Raw genomic sequence first — 24,119 nt, forward strand, 5'->3', positions numbered from 1 at the left:
AGCCTCCAGGAGCAAACTTGACAACATGAAAAACAATCCCCCCCCCCAAAAAAATGAGTACTAGAAATTATCCTATTTGATGAGTAAACTTGTATTTTAAACAAGTGAAGTTTCCAGTTAACTGAAGTCTTTGCCCATTTGACATTTTTAGCATATCATTTTCCAAAAAAAAAAAGTTATGAGAAATTAAAATCAGGTATAGCTATATATTTTTGTTATTTAGTAATCTGAGAAGTTTAAAGATCTTTTAAATGTTTCTGTTGAGGACACTACCACTATGAATTGAAATCTAGAAAGATACTAACTTCCAGATTACTAGCAGTGTTCTAATGCAGATTCAAAGTCTATTTTGTCAGGGCCAGTGTTGTGGTACAGTGGGTTAAGCCACTGTCTTTGACTCTGGCATCCCATGTAAGCCTCAGCTGGAGTCTCAGCTGTTTCAGTTCCAATCCAGCTCACTGCCAATGTAGAACATGGCCCAATTACTTGGAGCCACTCTCACCCACATAAGAGACCTCTAATTGAATTCCTGGCTTCTAGATCTCTGCCTGGGCTAGCCTCAGTTGTTGGGGCCATTTGGAGAATGAACCAGTGGACAGAAGGTTGGACTCTCTCTCTCTCTCTCTTACTCTGAATGTATGTGTACATCCTTCTCTTTTTAACTCTTTCAACTAAAATAAATAATTTTAAAATTTCTATTTTATCTTTTTCTTTGTACTTTTTATCCACACATTAGACTACAAATTATGTAGCAGACACTGCTATGAACATATTCATTCACTCAAGACTTACAACATGTAAGATGGTCACCATTTCCCTTCCTCAGAAGAAGAAACTGAGGCATAGAAAATTCAAATTCAAATAGGCCATATATTAGTAACAACTGAAGCCAAGATTCAAATGCAAAAGACCTCTTGGTCTGTTTTTCACTACTGCATTATAATAAATATCTGTCTAACAAATTTATATTGAATCTACTAAAAATACATTGGGTTTTCCTGGTCCCTAACATTGTTCTACATATAAGAGACCAGTAGAAAATAAAAGATAGTTCCCTACCCTCACTGAACTTATATTTAGTCAGAAATCTAACAATTAACCAAGATAAAGAAATAACTGTCATGATGAAAATAAGATAATGATTTAATAGTAAGCAACTCATACAAATTAGAACAGGCAGATCTTCTTTATATAAAGTATCCAAGGACATTCAGCTAAACCTTGAAAGGCCAGAATATGGCAGCAGTAGGAATAGGTAGGGGAAGAGCTCTCTACATGGAAACAACAGTCAGTGCCTCAGTCATAAGGCAGGAGAGAGAATGGCACATTCACTGGTTGAAGAATGAGATGGGGTTAGAGAAGTAGCCTGATTAGTAAGCATACTGAATCCTGCAGAGTCTTGAAAGCCACAGTAAGTGGAATGCATATTTAATGATAGGCTACCATGGAAAGTGGTTTAAGCAAGAGAGAGACAAAGTACAAGTTACATTTTAAAAAGAGCACTCTGAGGGGAGCTCCAAGATGGCGGAATAGGGAGGGAGCACACTGATAGTTTGGGAAAAGACAGTTTAATAAAAGTGGAGATACTGCAGGTTCAGGGAAGAGTTAGGGAAAAAACAGCAGAGGAAACTCTTCCAGAACTAGTGGGACACGGTGGACCTACAGGGAGGGCACAGGTGCCCAAGGCTCGGGACGAGTGGAGATACTGCAGGTTCAGGGAAGAGTTAGGGAAAAAACAGCAGAGGAAACTCTTCCAGAACTAGTGGGACATGGTGGACCTACAGGGAGGGCACAGGTGCCCAAGGCTCGGGACCCCAGTTGCTGTTTAAGTGTGTACAGGAGTTGATAATGGAATGAACCAAGGTCTTCACCAACCAGGCAGTCAACCAAATGCTACTACAGAGATATGCTTGGCCCCCCACCCAGGCGACAGCTGCTTGAGACAATGCCTCATGCCAGCAGAGAGTACCTTGTCGCCCCATGTCAGCAGGAAGTGGCTCTAAAGACAGATCATGGTCCCTCCACCTCTCCTGAACTTTTGGGTCTAATGTAATCCCATATAACTCTTGCTTTATAAAAAACAAAAGGGGGGAATGTTAGTAAAATGGCACAGTCTTTTTTTTTTTTTTTTGGACAGGTAGAGTTAGACAGTGAGAGAGAGACAGAGAGAAAGGTCTCCCTTTCATTGGTTCACCAAATGGCCGCTACAGCCGGCACACTGCGGCCGGCTGCGCTGATCCAAAGCGAGGAGCCAGGTGCTTCCTCCTGGTCTCCCATGCGGGTGCAGGGCCCAAGCACTTGGGCCATCCTCCACTTGTGGCCTTCCCAGGCCACAGCAGAGAGCTGGATTGGAAGAGGAGCAACCAGGACAGAATACGGCACCCCAACCGGGACTAGAACCTGGGGTGCCGGCACCACAGGCGGAGGATTAGCCAAGTGAGCCGTGGCACTGGCCTAAATGGCACAGTCTTAGCTATGGCACGATCTACACCTTCACACCATCCTAGGCTCAAGCCCCCACTGCCATGTCTGGAAGCCAGATGACCTCATGGCCCAACCACCCGCATCAGCTCCACCCCCACCCTAATGGGATTCACTGTTCCTACTTCCCTGACAGACCCCTACTAAAGTTTTAAAAGGAAATGTTCCTGAATGCATGGCTCGCTCGCTCGCTCTCTCTCTCTCTCTCTGTCTCTTGATCTCTCTTTTACGCTTCTTCTCCCTCTTTTTCCTTCTTTGCCCCTTCTCTCTGGTCTGTCAGGTTTCCCCCAAGAAACTCTTCCCCTTAAAAAAATAAATCCTACACTTGCAGCACCGACATCCCATATGGGTGCTGGTTCTAGTCCTGGCTGTTCCTCTTCCCATCTAGCTCTCTGCTGTGGCCTGGGAAAGTATCAGAAGATGGCCCAAGTTCTTGGGCCCCTGCACCCACATGAGAGATCAGGAAGAAGTCCCAGGCTCCTGGCTTGAGATCAGCCCAGCTCCAGCCATTGTGGCTATTTAGGGAGTGAACCAGTGGAAGACCTTTCTCTCTGTTTCTCCCTCTCACTGTCTATAACTCTACCTCTCAGATTAATAAATTAAAATCTTTTAAAAATTTTTTAAAAAATAGGCTACAGTAGAAATTAGTAATTTTGGACGTGGGAAGTTTGAGAGGTTTATTAAATACCCATGTCAGTCTAGCATACTTATGAATTGCCTGATGAGTAAAAAGGCCAAATTTCAGAGTGAGTAGACTCAACAAAGGGACTTCAGATTCCATTTCCATGAACTCTTTGAAGTTCTCTCATGCACAGTGTATGGTTGGATGAAATGCTTACCCCAAACGATGTTCATGTACTAATCTCTGAAACCTATTAAAGTTATCTGAAATTGGTGGGAAAAAAGCCCTTGCACATTTTTTTTTTGCTAAATTAAATGTTTTCAGATAGGGAAGCTATTTTGGATTACCCATGTGGGTCCTACATGCAATAATATCTATCCTTATAAAAAGGAGACAGAAAGAGATTTTAGATACACACAGAAGAGAAGGCAATGTGAAACCAGAACAGAAAAGAATGTTGATTCAGGCTTTGAAAACTGAAGTGATGCAACCACCAGCCAAGAAATGTCATCAGCCCTGGGAGAGACCAGGTTCCTTTAGAACCTTGCTAGAGAGCATAACCCTTAATAGATCTTTTTTTTAAAAAAAAGATTTATTTATTTATTTGAAAGGCAGAATTAGAGAGAGGAAGAGGCTTAGAGAGAGAGAGAAAGACAGTCCTCTATCTGCTGGTTCACTCCCCAAATGGTTGCAACAGCCAGAGCTGGGCCTATCCAAAGCCAGAAGCCAGGAGCTTCTTCTGGGTCTCTGACACAGCCCTTAATACATCTTGATTTGCACCCAGTGAGAATTATTTGAGGCCTCTGGCCTCTAAAACTGTGATAAAATCAATCCATTTCTTATGTTTTAAGTCATCAACTGTGTGGTAAATTGTTGCTGCAGCCAAAGGACACTAACACAATGGTATCTTTAAATTGACTAGATACAATTGTTTAAAAGAATATGAATATGGAATATGAAGAGAGCAAAGAGAAGAATGTCTAGAACTAATCCCTGGTGTACTCTAATAGTTAGCAATCAGATAATGGAGGAAGAAATTGCAGAGTAAACCAAAGAAAGGCACTAAATGACACTGGGAAAACAAAGAGACACAGTATCAATAAAGGAAGACTATTTCATGAAAGAGGGAATGATCAAATGTGCAACATCTACTAATGTGTAATTTCATGAGGAGAAACAGCCATATGTTGGAGCAGATTAAAATTAGCAAGAAGGTAGATAGGAGAGATCTCCAAAAAAGTTTATGGATAATGTGTATTATGAGAACTATAGATGGTATGTTGGTCCACTTTTCATTAGAAATAAATAGTTCAGAGGAACTTCTTGGGAACGAAAAAGTTTATTTCAGTTTACAGTTTGGAGGTTATAGTTCAGTACTGGACAGTCTCATAATCTGGTGTCTGATGGAGGCTGGTCATGTATAAAGAAATGATCACAGGGTGATCCAGGATGGAGAGGGAGAAGGAGAGAGAGCAGAGAAAGAAGGGGAGCAGCTAGAAAGAATCTGAATCAAACAATGAACCCTCTTGGAGAATCATTCTTCTAGGGCATGACCTCATTGACTTAAAGACCTTCTGTAAGAACCACCTTTTAGACAACATAAGTAGATCAAGTTCCCACCCATAAACCATCGGTAAACAACATTAAGGTATCAGAGTTCAAAATCTGCATGAATTTTGGGGACAGGAGTCCTATTTAACCCACAACACACGGATTTCAAAAATATTTTCATTGAAATAAATATAACTTTTAATTCTACTTTCCATGAACTTTTTGAAGCCTCCTCAAACAGTAACAGAAGACAACATTTCATAAAAGTTTTACAGTGAAATGATGATAAGTCATGATCATTAAATAAGGAATAATAAGGGATTAATAGGATTAGAATTCACTGATTACAAGAGTGCCTCTTAGTGACCCTGGGCTGAAAACTGAATTTGAGGAAGTGGGCTTGGGTGTAAAAAGAAAAAAAAATAAGATTTGGCAACAGGAGAAGGGCAGTGAAGAAAACAAATGTTGGTCGGGATATTTCTAGGAAAACCAAGTTAGGAGCTTCCATCCCACAATGAAAGAAGAGAGGAAAGGCAATGAAGAGGGGAGTAGCATTACAGATAAGGTCAGATGTCACAGGCATCAAAGGAATCACAACAGAGTGGGCACAAGTGCTTCGGAGGGAATTCAAGCATCAGGTAAGTGGTTAAACTAGGTAACATTTTTTAAAGTGCCTTTCCACTCTGAAATTCTATTATCCTATAAACGTCAACACTTACAGAAAAAATGATGTTATTACAGAATAAGTAGTTCAGAGTTAGTTGCTTCTAACCTGAAACTTTTTCAGAGCTATTCTACTTAATATTTCCTTTCATTTTCATTCATAAATGTTTGTCTTTCCTTCTTCTAAATCTTTCTGATATTAATGAATTTGCTTCTGCTGACTTTATTCACCATATCTAATCTTTATTCACCTGTCATCCTTCTAATAGCACCACCATTTTCCCTCTCTGCCTCCTTCCCTTCCTTCCTCTCTCCCTCCATTCCTTTCTTCTTCTATCACCATCACCATCACCATCTCTTTCTTTCTTATACTTTATATTCTTTCACAAATACTTCTCCAAAAGACCTTAAATTGCAAAATCCTTGTGGTTATAGTTTTGGACTCTAATTGCCCAGTTCACAACAGCTAGCCCTGTGATCCTGGGCAATTTATAGTAACTCATGGAGCCTCTGTTTTCGTAGATAAAATGGGAATGATGGTAGAATTAACCTCGTAGAGTTGTCTTGAAAATTAAACTATATAGAGCTTATAAAGCGCGTACCATGATGCTTAAGGAAATGTAATACTAGTAATTAGAGATTAGACAATCTGTCTGCTAAAGGTGAACAGATGACTGTCATCTTCAGGTTTTCAGTTCCCAAGGCTGTGCTATATGGAACTTCAAAGGATCTTCTGAGTTCACAGTAATTTTGAGAAGTCTACAGTACTCAATATCTGGATGCATAATGGATTGACTCTTACGGAAAATTTAAAACATAAAAGAAATAAAGAGGGAAGGAAACAAGAAAGGAAGAAAGGAAAGAAACAAAGGAAGGAAGCAAGGAATACAGAAAAAAAGAGACAAGGAGAAAAAGAAGGAAAGAAGTGCAAGGAGGGAGAGGGAAAGCAAGCGGGAGCAGGAGAGGGGGAAGGGGTGGGGGAGGGAGAGGAAGGATGTTTCCTTCATTTATCAAATCCTGAGTTTCATTTAAAACCAGACAGAGGCACATGAAGACAAGCCCTATGTTTGTGAAAGATTATCAACACAAACAAAGCCTAGGAATTTTATACAGGCTTTTCAGAACTCCAGTACCTAGATTTTACCTGCATATTTATTCTCATCACTTCAAACCTAAACTAACTTCTGACTCCTGCCTCCTGCATTTTTCTACTACACCTTCCCCATTTCTGCTATTCTGGTAACTGACTGTCAATCTGTTCTCAATGTATTTTACTTTATATCCCCAGGCTTGTCCCTCTGATATTTCTCTTATTTTCTGCTTCATGCATCCTGGCTACTGTACTGACAACTTGCCTCTAAGTTGGCCACTTGATATGATATAATGATAGCAAAACTGAGAATATGAACCACATGACTAATATTGAGGGATTTAAGTAAAACAGTATATGTCAATATCTCATTTAGTTCTCATTCACAATGATAATCCCCTTTTATTCAAATTATGATGAATAGGTGAGCATCGCCATCATTTCAATAGTTATGCACCTTCAAGCCTTGAAAAATTCCTTTTATAAATGTACTTCCTCATTTTCTGGGGAGTAACTCTGTACAAAGATTTCATTAAGCCAATTAAAAATAAATAGGTAGAAGTCATGATATTCCATTCACCTAAGACAGTTTTTGTCTATTTATTGCACATTTATACAAATAAAAATAAATCTTCACTAGATAAAATAATTGCTTCTGTATATTAAGTAAAAAGTTCAAAATAAAAAGACTATATTTTGGTATATATCAAACATTCTATCTTTAAGATCTTTTGAACCTCCCTGATCAGTATTTGGTGGTAGTTGTATTTGGGGCTGTTATTATTGCTCTTATTATCAATATAATTTTCAGAATATAATTATTTCCCTTTGGGACTGGCTTAATTCACTCAGCATGATGTTTTCCAGATTGCTCCATCTTGTTGCAAATGACTGGGTTTCGTTGTTTCTTACTGCTGTATAGTATTCTATGGAGTACATGTCCCATAATTTCTTTATCCAGTCTACTGTTGATGGGCATTTGGGTTGGTTCCAGGTCTTAGCTATTGTGAATTGAGCTGCAATAAACATTAATGTGCAGATGGCTTTTTTATTTGCCAAATTAATTTCCCTTGGGTAAATTCCAAGGAGTGGGATGGCTGGGTTGTATGGTAGGGTTATGTTCAGGTTTCTGAGGAATCTCCAGACAGACTTCCATAGTGGCTTAACCAGTTTGCATTCCCACCAACAGTGGGTTAGTGTCCCTTTTTCCCCACATCCTCTCCAGCATCTGTTGTTGGTAGATTTCTGAATGTGAGCCATTCTCACCGGGGTGAGATGGAACCTCATTGTGGTTTTGATTTGCATTTCTCTGATTGCTAGTGATCTTGAACATCATGCTGAGTGAATTAAGCCAGTCCCAAAGAGAAAAATATCATTTGTTTTCCCTGATCGGTGACAACTGAGCACCAAAGGGGAAACCTGTTAAGTGAAATGGACACTATAAGCAACAATGAACTGATCAGCTCTTGTCCTGACTTTAGATGTACAATGTAATACTTTATCCTTTTTAGTATTTGTTGTTGTTGTTGTTCCAGTACTAGTGGTTGAACTCTGTAATTAACACACAATTATTCTTAGGTGTTTAAATTTTAACTGAAAGGTGATCCCTGTTAAATTTCAGAGTGGAAAAAGAGAAGGAGGAGATGTACAATTTGGAACATGCTCAATTGGACTTGCCCCAAATGGTGGAGTTAGAAATGTGCCAGGGGATTCCAATACAATCCCATCAAGGTGGCATGTACCAATGCCATCTCACTAGTCCAAGTGATCAATTTCAGCTCACAATTGATGGCTCTGATAGGTCTAAGAGTCAAAGGGATCACACAAACAAGACAAGTGTCTGCTAATACTAACTGATAGAATCAAAAAGGGAGAGAAAGATCCAACATGGGAAGTGGGATACACAGCAGACTCATAGAATGGCAGATGTCCTAAACAACACTCTGGCCTCAGAATCAGCCCTCAAGGCATTCGGATCTGGCTGAAGAGCCCATGAGATTATAGTAGGCATGGAAAGCCAAGATATCATGGAAATGAAAAAAACGAAGAAGACCTAAATGAAAGATCTCTGTGAGTGAGATCCCAGTGGAAAGAATGGAGCCATCAAAGAAGGAGGTACCTTTCTCTGAAGGGAGGAGAGAACTTCCACTTTGACTATGACCCTATTGGAATAAGATCAAAGCAGTGAACTCTAAAGGCTTCCATAGCCCTGGCAACTCATGACTAGAGCCTAGGGAGATTACTGACGCCATGAACAGGAGTGTCAAATTGTTAAGTCAGCAATAGGAGTCACTGTGTACTTACACCCCATGTGGGATCTGTCCCTAATGTGTTGTCTAATGTGAAGTGATGCTATAACTAGTACTGAAACAGTATTTTTATACTTTGTGTTTCTGTGTGGGTACAAACTGATGAGGTCTTCACTAATTATATACTGAATTGATCTTCTGTATATAAAGAGAATTGGAAATGAAAAAAAAAAAAAAAAACAACCCAGTGTTAAATTGGAAATGGCATAGAAAATTAATTAATTTTTTTTTAAAAAACTATTATGTAGGATCTCTGTCTTAATGTGCTGTACATTGTTATTTAATGCTATAATTAGTACTCCAATGGTAGTTTTTTCACTTTATGTTGCTATATGGGCAAACTGTTGAAATCTTTACCTAATATGTACTAAACTGATCTTCTGTATATAAAGAGAATTGAAAATGAAAAAAAAAGAATATAATTATTTCCTTAATAAAAATGTTCCTTGATACTACCAGCATACACACATACACACACATATACACACTGCAAAATACAGATCACATATAACTGTAATGACAGTAATAGTCATCTACCTATAGAATCATCTACCTATAACTTGCTCTGTACCAGGTATTATCTAAGCAATTAAATTATCTTATCTGCTCTGCAAGGTAACTGTTATTTTATCCAATTTGTAGATGAGTAAATAGATACCTTAGATTTTAATAAAGTATCAGAGTTTAAAGCTTTCTGTTTATTTAGTTATAACTTATGTAGTAAGTAAACTTATATACATGTTTATTTAATGAATTTATACAATGTACACATGTTTATTTACTAAGGCTTACCACACTCCATGCTAAAAATGTACTTCTAGCCTTTAAAGTCAATGAATTTATCTAAATGACCATGAGAAAGTACAAGAAGAGAATGAGCAGAAACTTGTCACATCTTAATCTTTATCCATTTGTTCTTGACAGCCAACTTATAAAGCTATTTAATACTCTTAAATAAAGTCATGAAGTCTGAAGTATAACTGTCACTATATGCAAAGAAGCTAAGAAAAAAATCAAGAGGAAGAAATAAAAGATCAACATATATATACATGAAATGGTTGTGTGACAGAAGCAGTGTATACCTAAGTATAATTTTACATGGTAGCAGTGAACTTCAGTAGAATAAGAATATTAAAAACAAACATTGACCTGATGATCAATGAATAAAAATAAATGCTCTAATCTTGATTCTATTATAGAAAATCAGGGCATTCATCATAAAAATTAAAAATAGGAGTCCAAGAGGGAGTGGTGAAGTGTTGGAATGTGGGCAGGAGGGAGGGGAAGCTCCACTTTGTTCCTAAATCTGTATATATGAAATATATGAAACTAGTATAAATTTGTTTCTTTTTTTAAAGTATCTATTATATAAAGAAAGGGGCACATATATATAAATACAAAGCATTAAATCCTTTCCACAAACTCCTACTCTTTTTGGGTAGAAAATTTTTACTTAATAAATATAAATTTCAAAAGTACAACTTTTGGGGCCGGTGCCGTGGCTCACTAGGCTAATCCTACACCTGTGGTGCCGGCACCCCAGGTTCTAGTCCCGGCTGGGGCGCTGGATTCCATCCTGGTCGCTCCTCTTCCAGTCCAGCTCTCTGCTGTGGCCCAGGAAGGCAGTGGAGGATGGCCCAAGTGCTTGGGCCCTGCACCTGCATGGGAAACCAGGAGGAAGCCCCTGGCTCCTGGCTTCGGATCCGCGCAGTGTGCCAGCCTTAGCAGCTATTTGGGGGGTGAATCAATGGAAGGAAGATGTTTTTCTCTCTCTCTCTCTGTCTCTCTGTCTCCCTCTGCCTGTCCAAAAAAAAAAAAAAAAAGTGCAACTTTTGGATTATAGCTGTTCTTCCCTCATAACCACCATCCCACCTGCAAACCATCCCATCCTACTCTCTCTCCCATCCCATTCTTCATTAAGATTCATTTTTAATTATCTTTAGATACAGAAGATCAGCTCTATACTAAGTAAAGATTTCAACACTGAACTAGTATAACTTAAATTAAAAAGAAAAAGAAAAAAAGAAAAGCAGGACACATAGGAGACAGCAGAACATTTTCATTTCATATTATAGCACTGAAAAAACAAAAGAAAAAACTAAATTTAGCCAAAATTTTGAAGCATAATAAAGATGTATCAAGATGCATCTTGAAACAAGATGTCTGTAAAGCTTATTCTTAGAAAAGAAACCAAGAGTAGGTAAAAAGCTTCATAGATTAAACAGGTAACCATTTAAACTTGAAAAGGTCCTGGTGATTACCTCGTCCATTACCTTGTATTACAAGTAAAAATACCGAGGCCCAGAAATATGATTGTCCCAAGATTATGCGAAATTTTAAAAATTATTTATTTATATTTATTTGCAACACAGAGTCACAACATGGTAATAGGTGAATTACCGTGTACAACACGGAGAAAAACTGGACAAACTCATATTTTAATATATATATATAAAGACAGATAGATAGATAGATAGATAGGGAGGTCAAGAGAGAGTGAGATAGAAAAAGCAAGAGCTCCCATTTCATGCACTGCCCACTGGTTCACTCCCCAAATGTCTGCAAGGGTTGCAGAAAAGGCTAGGAGCCAAGAATTCAATTCAGTTCTCCTACATGAGTGAAAGGGATGCAAGTACTTGAGCCATCACCTGCTGCCTACCAGGATGCATTTTAGCAGGAAGCTAGAATCCGAAGTTAAGCCAGGACTCAAACCCGAGCCCTCCAACTCAGGATGCAAGTGCCCCAAGCAGTGTCTCAACTGTCAGGCCAAAAACCCACTCCTCATCATTCTTTCCTTTAGATAATATCCTTCACACCTTGCTAGCAGAATTATGTATATGGAGTAAGGTGCTAGCATAGTGCCAAACATTCATTGATTGATTGATAGATAGATAGGTATAGACAGATAGATAGATAGACAGATAAATATAGACTTCAATTTCACTTATAATCACAATTACATGGAAGAAATGAGTTTATACATATTTTTGAGAAGAACAAATTCTTTTTTTTTTTTTTCTGACAGGCAGAGTGGACAGTGAGAGAGAGACAGAGAGAAAGGTCTTCCTTTTGCCATTGGTTCACCCTCCAATGGCCGCCGCGGTAGGCGCGCTGCGGCCGGCGCACCGCGCTGATCCGATGGCAGGAGCCAGGTGCTTCTCCTGGTCTCCCATGGGGTGCAGGGCCCAAGCACTTGGGCCATCCTCCACTGCACTCGCTGACCACAGCAGAGAGCTGGCCTGGAAGAGGAGCAACCGGGACAGGATCGGTAACCCGACCGGGACTAGAACCCCGTGTGCCGGCGCCGCAAGGCGGAGGATTAGCCTAGTGAGCCGCAGCGCCGGCCGAGAAGAACAAATTCTAAGACAATTAGAAATTTCAGTGGATCAGCATATTCTGTTCTGTTTTTGGTGTTTTGTTTTAGGCTTTTGGAATGAAAGAGGATAAGGAGCCTAGTTGTGTTTGTGAATTTTATTGTTAATAGTAATAACAAAATCAGAATTAATTTATCAGCTGACGTGATGCATTGCCAAGCACTTTCAGCTTATATATCTAAATTATTTTGATTAATGATAAAACCAAAATGCATGAGGCATTTTACAAATTACTTTTGTTTAAATTATCACATTTCTATTTTTAAAACACCCTATGTGCTCATTGTATAAACTACTTGGCATAAAATCTCCATTTTATCAAAGTGACAAAATCATGCCTCAGAGCTATACTCTGCGTTTTACAAATACAGCTATTAAGAGGCGGACTTGGGATTCTAGTCTTAGTATTTGACTCTAAATCCTATTTTCATTTTAGTACATCTTACAGTTTTTAATTACACTTATATATTCAAGTTCCCTATACATTCATGGATAATTTGATTATTTTCTCCACATTATCTTTATTTTTATTCCACCAAGACTTGACTTGAGTTTTAGAAGGAATCTGTGGGCCCTGCTTGGAGAAGCTAGTTGAGCACTGCAATCTCCCAGTTATATTCCCAATATTTCACTAGCTTATAACTCTCAAAGCCTCTTGCCTTGAGGTCATATCAGAGAATGTTTTTTATGTTTTTATTATAGTTTAACAAGTTGTTCCCTTAATTTTACTTTGCCTTGGCACTCTGCTTGATCCCAAGAGACCTGCCCTCACACTTTCAATTTGTCCTGAGGTTCCTATGGCTCCTCAGACTTCAAAAATTATATAATGCATTATTTTTGGTATAAGCGACCAAAATTGACATTACCATCACAATAAGCTCAGCAATAGTGTTTTGAACAATTTATGGGAACTAGGAGGAAAGTAAAGCAGAAAAAAATAACATTAAGCAAAATGTGACTGGTAGTGATAAAATGTAGTCTTACACTTCCATGGAGTTTACTCCATTTTACCATTAAAGTGACAGAATCAAGGCAGGTGTTTGGTACAGTGGTTAAGTCAACACCTGGGCTTGTTTCTGACATCTCTGACACTGAAGAAGCTGAAGCTTAGATAGTTCCAAGAGCAGAATAACAGAGCGACAGGGGGCACTTTCAGATATCACAATCCAGAAGAACAGATAATGAAAGATAACTTTTATCTTACTCTTACAGTGTTGTCTGGTAGTGTGCTCAGTGCTTTACACACACTGACTCATTTAAGCTTCTTAGAATACTCTGTGAGGAGGGGGATGATACTACTCCCACTTGATCTATTCCAAAACTGAAGGTAAGCAGATGAAGTTAATTTCTCACTGCTATTCTCCACTCAGATTGTAGGTGGAAGAGGTTGGGTACAAACACATACAGACCTGCTCAATGACGATCTTCACCCATTTTCTGTTGTGATAATAAAATACAGGAAGCTAGTACTTGATTAAGTAAAGAGGTTTATTTGGTCCACAATTACAGATGTTGGATAGTCTAAACAGATTGTGCTAATGTCTGGTGAGGGCTGCCTGGCTAATTCACATCATGGAGGAGGAGAGGGAGAAACCTGCACTTGCAAAGAAATCACATAGTAAAAGAGTCCAAGGAGAGGCCAGACTCCCTCTGTCACAGGAACTAATACACTCCTGTGTTGGGCATTGCCTAAAATCTACATTACAATATGGCGCCTGGCAGATGTTCGAGGGGAGTGTCTGCAGCTGCCATGGTTAAGCTCCCTAAGATCAGACCACCGGCAGGGATAGGTCTGCTTTGGTTCTGGACACGGGGACAGTGCATGATCCCTGTACTTTACTTAAGGTGCCCCTGTGTGCGGTCCACCCATGCCTGCATGACCTTTTCGCAGGGGCTAGCATCGGGCTTGAGACCCCGACATTCCTGCAACATTTAACCAAACTGTGAGGCAAGCATTTATCCTCTCATGAAGATGGACATGCAATCATTATTCAATCACTAGGCTCCACCTCTTAAGGGCCACAACACCATTCAGTACCAGTATTTTGAGAAATTCAGCTTCAACAAAGGGGACAAACCACATTCAAACATTGCATTCAAAATAAAACTGTAGATATTACACTGGTCAAAATAAGACTGTAGATACAGATAGGTATTTTTAAAAAGAATGTTATAAAAAATTTAGAGCCAAAAGTTTTATACAATTTAAGTTATTGAAAGCTGATTGTCAGTGGATTTCATTCTTATGCAAACTTTGGCACATGTGGAATTAAAGCAGAGGAAAGCTCTTGGGCACTGATTAATTTGTATATTTAACCCAAAATAGTTATAGTTAATAAATGATTAGATGGGGTCGGCGCTGTGGTGCAGCGGGTTAAAGCCCTGGCCTGAAGCACTGGCATCCCATATGGGCGCCGGTTCTAGTACCAGCTGCTCCTCTTCTGATCCAGTTCTCTGTTATGGCCTGGGAAAGCAATAGAAGATGGCCCAAATCCCTGCACCCACATGGGAGACCTGGAAGAAGCTCCTGGTTCCTGGCTTCAGATCGGCACAGCTCCGGCCATTGCAGCCATCTGGGGAGTGAACCTGCGGATGGAGGACCTCGCTCTTGGTCTCTACCTCTCTCTGTAACTCTTTCAAATAAAATAAATCTTTAAAAAAATTAATGATTAGAAAATATTCTCCACGTTATTTCAAAGTACAGAACTCATTGCAGTACTTTCATTGCCTCTCAGCTTCCTCCCCTCCCCTTACCATCTTTTATTAAGGAAGCTTATCAATAGCATAAGCTGTCACACTTTTATTGAAGTTTGGATAATAAATTGGGGGTTGAAATACTCATTTTAAATTTACCTTTAGCAGAACCTTTATTTTCACTCCACTCCAATGCTTGAAGTAAAAACCATGCAAGTATTTTCATTTATTGTACAGAGTCCACTCATACAAGAACAACCATGAACAATGAAGATTTATTCAAAATTTCAAAGAGAACAGAGGAGTATACTGGAAAACAAAATAAAACAAATAAGAAGTCTTCAAAAATTCATGGAAAATGTGTATTGGGGAAAGCTTTGCATGAATTTCAATATTTTTGTGCAAAAATTAACTTTTATTTAAATTCAATTTTCCATAAACATTTGGAAGCCCCCTCATGTGGTTATTCACTTCAAGCCCCTTTTCTAAGCTGCACAATCTCCCACCAGACCTCCTCTATCTATCATTCATGTTCAGACCCTCAAACTTTTTCATTCCAAAATGATTTTTGTCTCTTCAGTTTTTTATTCCAAATGTGTATCTCCTGAGCCCACTGTGTTATCCAGTCTTGAAGAATGATACTGATAATGAAATATGAATACTTTGCTTCTTTTAAGCAGATAAAAGTTGATCAATTATTATTAATCAAATCTTCCTGAGAAAAATATAACTAGTTACAATTTAAAATAATTTTATTTTTCTATCAAACACATGAGAAAGATGAATGTCCTATGAGCAGTACAATGTTGACAATGTATTGAAAAATACAAGCACATAAAGAAATGAGGGCTTGCTTTGCATAAAATTCCCATAATATTTAGCACATTTATAATGCTAAGACTAGCATTTCACATGCCAAACAACTTTCCTATTCATTCCTTCTGATATTCTGTGAACTCATTAACTTCATAGGATACATTTGTCACACATCTGGCAGAGTCACAATTACCAATGTGGAATGACACAGTCATTGCTATTCTAAAGATTAAGATGAAACCTAGATGAAGAGAATATTCACTAAATGTCAATTATTATTTTTGCTACCCCTGCAGAACATTCTCTTTCCTCACATGAAAGGGGAATACACATCATTATATGCTCTCTGTATACACAATTGCAGACTGCAATGTGTGATTTCACTCTGATACGAAGGACAATGCAGAGAGAACTCCCTAACCTAGCTAGAACTCAGGATGGATCAAGGACAGAAGTGCATCACTCTTGACCAGACTCTAAAGAAGAGAATAACATCAAAGTCAAACAAGCAACACAACCAAAGATCCAAGTCTAAGGCTCTGCATTTAACGTTTAACTAAAATCAACAGTGAAAGTCCAGATGAGAAACTGGACACAAAGTAGAACTGTCATGGTAGCAACATCGATGAAATGAGAGTGAAGAAAAACTAAAGATTAGCCTAAGAAACAAGTAATCCATTGCTCTATTTGATACTAATGCTGTATGACTGCAGGTGGGTGTTTCCCCATGGTAAAGCTAACAGTGGAAAATAATCAACATTAATAACTTCCAGACTAATCTTACATTTTTGCTAAAGAGATGCATTTTCAGTAACTGTAAGCTATCTCATTTAAAAAATGTAGGTGTTTCCTTTTCCCTGCCCTATATGGTCGCATTTGAATACTGTTCTCTGACCTTGAGATATAATTCTTGGAATTTCTCCATTGTCTGGTGTCACTCTACATTGAGTTTGGCACACTTCCCATAATCACCTGGCATGTTCATTGCCATAAAGATTTCTAATGCTGCTATTTTTTTCTAGGGCCTCAGTTGTGCTTTCTGTCACTTTGTTCTGTCTCCGTGTTTTAGCATGAAACATTAATGACTGCCAGGAATGTGTCCTACTAAAGCTGGATCCATTGGAGTACTTGTCTACCATGTGATTCTGTTAGTCCGTAGGAAGAACCGAATCTCTGGGTAAGCATCCAACTCAGTAAGTGGATGTACAAACAATTTTGAGCTAACCACTCCTCCTGCTGTCTTGCCTTGTAGTCAGGCTGACTCTTCAAACAGATCTGTTATAAATGTGCTGAGGTCAAAATACTGGACCTAGATGAGGTTCCAGGAGCTGGACTGGGCAAGCAGATTGGGGTGGAATCCCCATATGAGGAGGATAAATACAAAAAAAAACTCATAACACATACCACAGATAAAACTGGAAAGGTCAAACAAGTACATAGTCCAATTAATCTGCTCAACGTAGTAACTGGAAAGAAATGAAAATAAGGTGAACAACTAGGTTTACCATGTAGGTATAGAGAATTTAACCTGAAAATTTTTCTGAATCTCAAAGTGTAAGGGGTGAGGTCTCATGTGTGATTTGAAAAGGCTGCTGTGAAAGACATCATGAGATTTTGAGAAATACGATCAATTGGGCACCTGGATCACTAAGAACATCAATGTTACACTTATGAAAATTTGCAGCTTGGCAAAACCCAACCCTACATACTTCCCCAAGAATAAACCTCCAACCTACCTTTAATAGGTACATTTTTATGTTCTTTACAATAACTACACCACAAGTTAAGCAAATGAAAAACTAAAAGGTAAATTTCCTACGATGCAAAAAAGAACTCATAACACATACCACAGATAAAACTGGAAAGGTCAAACAAGTACATAGTCCAATTAATCTGCTCAACGTAGTAACTGGAAAGAAATGAAAATAAGGTACCAATTTTTACAAGTGTAAAGAGAATGAGAACTTTACTATTGTGATCAGCTAGAAACTCTAGCCAAGCTTCTATCATCCAGTATCTCCAACCAGATGTAACTGTATTATACCGAAAGATCAGAGCAGCACTTTTTTACAGATGGTTTCTTAAATACCCTTCATATTTCTTGAGGAAAACACCAAACCATGTCATATTTTTAAGTGAAGTTTCAAGCTTCTCAAAACATTAAAGACCATGATAAATTAGAGTCTTCTGTCTTCAAAACCATTCCTTCCTATCACTGCATTTCTTATTTTATATATTAAAAGCCAATAATAGAAACCAGTTCAGTTACAATCGTGCATGTGGGTGCCTGTGTACACAGGCACACTAATACATACATACATACACACATACACACACACACACACACACCCAAAATTTGCAGAGAATATGGTGGGAAAACTTAAGATAGGCACCTTAGCTCTTCCCTTTTGGAGTTGAAAACTTCATTTATGGAGCTGAATTTTAAATTCAACTTTAATTTAATTCAATTTTAATTTAATTCAATTTTAAATTCATTGAATTTTAAAAGGAAGCCAATTTCATATCATTTCTGAATCAGAGGAAACCTTAGGGGCTGTCTGCCCAAACTATCAGCCTCTTCTATAATATCCTGTCTACTCTCAGTTCTATAGTGTAGACAGTTTTCCACATTCCCAGGAGCTCTTCCATTCACTCCCCTCCTGAGAGTTCAACTAATGCCCCAGCCATACAGAACAGATAATCACTGTATACCTAACCTTGAAAACAACTCCAGTGTGAGAACAACAACAAGAAAGCTCCCTGAATTGCTTAACTACATTTTTTGAGTTTTAAATGTGACCCATGCTATCTGTTTGTAAATACAATGACAAAGATCTGATTCCCTACACAGGTGGCCACTCAGGTTTTTGTTTTATTTGTTTTAAACGTAGTGATAAAGAGTAAAATCTTTTCGCCTTTTAAAAAAACTTAGATTTGACTCATGTTTCTGACTTCCACAGATGGATACTATTTTTGCTTTGCCAACAATAAATTGTAGAAGAAAAAAAAAACTTCCTCCTAATTCTCTGTAGTTAAAATCACTACAAAGAAGGGAAACAAACTTCATTAATTCAGTTATTTTTCACCTTCTTATAGAATAACCAGCTTTTTTCTTTATAATTCAACTATGTTTAAAACTCCAGATCATACTGTTGGACAAATTTTGGCAGATCTACCAATTTGCATTTAGACTGCCTCATTTAAGAACAGATTTAATGCTGTCCTGTGAACAACAATGTGAGAACAGAGTGCTGTCCAGGTTGATTTTCTTTGAGCACTACTTACAGAATTTTATCTGCAACAATAATTCTTGTATGCAACTAGAAGAAGCCTTAGGAAAAGAGTGTTACTTTTTAAGAGCAAACAAATAATACAGATTACAGGTATCAAAACAAGACACATGGTCAAAATTCAGTCATAACATGTAACAAGAAAAAAATGCTTTCTACAATTTACAAAGTGTATTTAAACAGTTATTAAACAGTTATTAGAAGGACTATTGTGATTTAATGCTTTCTCTTTGTTATGGGACACAACAAAAACATACTTCTTGGTTTTAGACTTCTTACAATGAATGCTGGTGTGACTCGTTCAACACTCACAGAAGAAAGTTCCTGGTCTCAATAATATTGTTTATCAGATCTGCCCATCCTAGAAACCAGAATTAACCAGAAGTTTTCATTTGTAATTTATCTGATTCAAATGCATGTTTATAATATTCTTTCATGGTTTCTGAGTTTGTTTTCAGTTGCTATTGTGGTTATTCTTCAAGCAGCTTTATTTATGGACCGTATCATTCACTCATTTCAAGTAAATCATCCAACGGTTTGTAGCACACTTACAGAGTTCCACAATCATCACCAGCATGTAATTTTAGGACATTTCAATGTCTCCAGAAAGAAACCTTGTGTCCACTGGCAGTCACTTCCCATTTCCACCTCAGCCCCAGCCAACTGTCTCTATAGATTGGCTTTTTTGGCACAATCTATATAAATGGAATCATGCAATATGTGACACTTTGCATCTGGTTCTTGGATTCTTCAGCAGGCAGCTTTAAAAAATGACAGTAAAAATATTAATTGAGAATGACTCACTAGTCTTTCCAGTACTAAGTACCACCCATTTGAATTATAGACAAAAAAAGCCAAATGAAGATAAAAGCACATTATTAACCAAAGGATTTTAGTTTGGACATTAGAAAAGAATCTGTGTCCTATTTTATCATTTTTACAGCATGTGTTATCTCCCCATCATACTTCCAGGAACAGTTTCTAAACTGAACTAGTAAAATCCTTTTTCCTGAAGACTCCAAAGTGTCAGAAAGAATGCATGGCTGTACTTGTATTACACACACACAAAATTAAGAATGCACATGCAATAATCTAGATTACAGAGTTAGACCATACAAAATGATGTTTACACAAACCAGTACATAAATCTGTTGGAACACGTATTTCCTATGTAAGATGAAGCCAGGTTATAGAAAAGAAAGCAAGAAAGCATTAAATAAAGGGTGAAAAGGCTTTTATTTCAGCCACATGTTTGCAATCCATGATGTGATCTAACCACATTTGGGAAAATTTTATGACACTATGCTTCCCACATTCAGGGCAGAAAGTCCGGGATGCACCCCTCCCCTGTCTGAAAAATGTGTGCATTTGCCACAGTGGTATCCCAAGTCTCCAGGACTTACTTGAGGCTCTTTATTGTTGCTTCCTCTCACAGGTGAAACATTGTAATTTCCATATTCACCTTTGAAAGTTACATTTCCAGCCTTCCAAGTTAAACTGACCCTGAACTTCATCTCAGGTAGGCACTCCACAATTATAACAGGAAATTTTAAAAAAACTAAACTAGATGTATTACAATTTATAGCTCCCATATTTTTGCATCCATCCTCATTAAGCTTACAAGGTATTTTTTGATTTTTAATAACAATGCACATTAGTTATTCCCAGAGAGCTTTCCTCATAAGACTACTGAGGAGTAACAAAGCAAGTACTCTCACCTAGGTGCCCACACATTTCTTTGTCCTACTTTGATGCTGGTCCTTGTTTTAGTCCACTTTCTGTTGCTATAACAGAAAACCACAAACTGAGTAATTTATAAAGAAAAGGAATTTATTTCGCTATAATTTTAGAAATCCATGAGCATGGCACTGGCATTTGGCAAGGGCTTTTGTGCTGCCTTATAAAATGGCAGAAGCACAAATGAGTGCGTGCAAGACAGAAAGAATGAAGGGGCAAGTTTGCTTTTATGATGACACACTCTCATTCTGACTCACCCTCCTCACTGCTTTGATTCGTGAGAACTCCTCTCTCATGACCCAATCACCTCTTATTAAATCCCACCTCCCCCAACACTGTCACATTGTATAGTAAGTTTCCAATATATTAATTTTAGCAGACACATTTAAAGAATAGCAGAACTCTGAGCTAAAGCTGTCAGAGGTAAGAGAGACTAATTCTCACATGCTTTCCTCTCAAAGTTTCCCTTCCTCACCAGTTACCACTCTTAAATTCACATAACTTTCTTTTGTCATTCCATGGTGTTTCTTTAGGATACCAGTTATATTCACTAGAGTTTACAAACAGGATGCAGGAGGAATGACAGAAAAACAAACTAGGAGACTAGATACCAAAGCAAAGCCTGCCCACTATTCCATTCCTCCCTAACTTTAATGGCCAGACTGTGTCTAGCAGGTCCTTGGAGAAATGAAGCTGCTATTCAATACCAAGCTTGTTGTTTTTAAGATGTATTTATCTGAAAGAAAATGACAAAGGTAAAGGGAGAAACAGGGAAAGAAAAAGATCTTCCATCTGCTGGTTCACTCCAGAAATGCCCACAAATAGGGGCTGCACCAGACTGAAACCAGGAGCTTAGAATTCCTCCCACTTCACTTGGGTATCCTACATGGGCAGCAGTACCCCAAATACTTATACTTTCACCATCATCCCCTGCCTTCCCAGGGGCATTCGCAGGGAGCTGGATCTGAAGCAGAGCTGACAGGACTCAATCCAGTGCTCAAACATAGAATGCTACCATTGCAAGCAATAGTTTAACTGCACCATAGTGCTGTCCCCTCAATATCAACTTTCTGAAGAGAGACTCATAATGTGAGAAATCTCAATTTCAATCATGCTCATTCTCTCTCTCTCTCTTCCTCCTCCCCCTTCTCTCTGTCTGCCTCAAATCAGATCTCTCCTGCTACAAGTTCCTGTACAAAGCTTTCATAACCCTTGGGAAGGGTTCTCCTGCTAAATACAGTTTGACCATCTAAAAGCAGTCAAATCGCCCAACCATTTAAACCAGCACACATCTGTTCCAGTATCTACTCTGTGGGCACCAGCCATTACCAATAAACCAAGTCTATCCATCTTCCCACAGGATATTTTATTGTTCGAATGTTAATCCTTATCCTAATCCTAAAGGATTTCCCTCCTTGTGAATCATGTGTTATAATAAGACATACTAATCATTCAAGTATCATCTCCCACAAATTCTAGTCAATTGAAAAAATCACCAAAGTGTTCCAGTGAGAAAAACTTACAATATCAACTTTACTGGAAAAACTGAGATGGACTTGAGGACAACAGTGGTCTTCCTATGACATATTTTTACATATGTACATATGCATGCATGCATGTTTACACACACACACATACACATTCTGCTTAGCTTCCTAGTTCCAGGTAAAGACTATGGAACACAGCTGAAATCTGCTTGGAACAGATACACTGAAGCCCAGTTTTCCCATCTATTTGGAGGATGGTGGAAGCAATGTAAGCTCCCTCTTAGCCTGGGAAAGAATAAATAATATCAAAAATGCAAAAGAGATAGCTACAGGAGGCTGCTACCCATGAGCCATGATCTTTAACAGGAACAAAGAATTTGGGTAAGTTACTACACTTCTAGGGAAGGAGTAAGTCAGAAAACAGAAAAAAGATACACATGGACTTCTCAAATATTCTCAATTGCCTTTGAAAATGTGTGGGGGATTTCCTTTTTTATGGAACAAAGTAAAATTAGGGGGAGAAGAGCGAAGAAGAAAAAAAAAAACAGGTATTTTACTAGACTTACTCTGTGGAATGAGAATTTCATGACTTTACCCTTACTTTCTTAATAATGAACTGAAGTTTAAAAAATATGGAATGGGAATATATGTAAGAGCTCTTGAGCTGTATTGTTCAAAGCCCGTCTCTTCCATCTGCCATCTGAGAAAATTCAGGCAAATCATTTAACTACTTTCAAAATCAATTTTTCTGTTAAAAGGGAATGATAGTCGCTACTCTGTAAAAACTATGTTTACACAAAGTACTTGACAAAATGTTTAATATTATGATTGTCATTATTCACAACTGTAAAACGATGGGGCCAGTACTGTGGTATAGCAGGTAAAGCCACCACCTGCAGTGCTGGCATCCCATATGGGCACCAGTGCATGTCCTGGCTGCTCCACTTCTGATCCAGCTCTCTGCTATGGCCTGGGAAAGCAACACAAGATGGCCCAAGCATAGTTCTTAGCTATGTCTCTCATCCCAGATAAATATAACCTTTTGGTGTCAGCTAATGCTGATAAGGCACTGCTATATCATTGACTGATAATTCTCAGCCTTTACATCACCACTTGGCCCACACCACTGCTGAGAATACTTGCATTTTCCAGATGCTCTCTCTACAAATGATCTTTCTGAAGTGACCTAGAATAAATGTGTAGTTTTGCCTATTTCCTGGAAAATTTCTATATTTCTACCATGTTAAGATTCCAAGAAGAGTTTTTATAGTCATGATCCTTTTGTCAGGAAAAATAACTTCCAGATTAACACCCTTAAGGAAAGGATTCCCAGTTCAGAGTAGCATGGGTTTCATGATCTTTCTAGCACACTATTATCAAAAATATCTTCTCTAGAAACACAGATTTTTGTACTTAACTATTTCATGTCTGCTATTAAAGTCAATAGTTCTAAAGCTGTGTCCATGGGCCAACTATATTAGAATTATCTGGAGAAGTTTTCCAAAATTTTTGATTCCTACTTTTCACTTAGTGACTTAAGTCAAAATTGGAGGAGAAAGGGAAGGTGCCTGTGCTATGTTTGTTTAAAATATCCCCCCTAGCTGCTAATTCAGGACAAAATTTGCAAAGCATGTAAAAGGAATTAATTTCCTTATTGTTTTAGAGCTGTTATAAAAAGTATAGAAAAGATCAACAATATAAAAGGAAAAAAAGGAACCAAGAACATGAACAGATGGTACACACATGTGCACATGCACAAATGGTCAATAAATATATGAACTGCTCCAACTCATTCATAATTAAAGAAATTCAAGTATAACAGAAACAAGATTCCAATTTCCACAATCAGGATGGGCCGAATTCAAAGTTAATATTAACCTCCATACACAAATGTTTCGTAAATAACTAATTCTCAATTCCTGTTGGTGGAATTTCAAATTGGTACAAAAATTTTGAAAAGCAATTGTAACAATTTGAAACAATTTGAAAAGCAACTGTAACAAGA

This window comes from Lepus europaeus, chromosome 10 (genome assembly GCF_033115175.1).
Source record: "Lepus europaeus isolate LE1 chromosome 10, mLepTim1.pri, whole genome shotgun sequence".
NCBI lineage: Eukaryota > Metazoa > Chordata > Mammalia > Lagomorpha > Leporidae > Lepus > Lepus europaeus.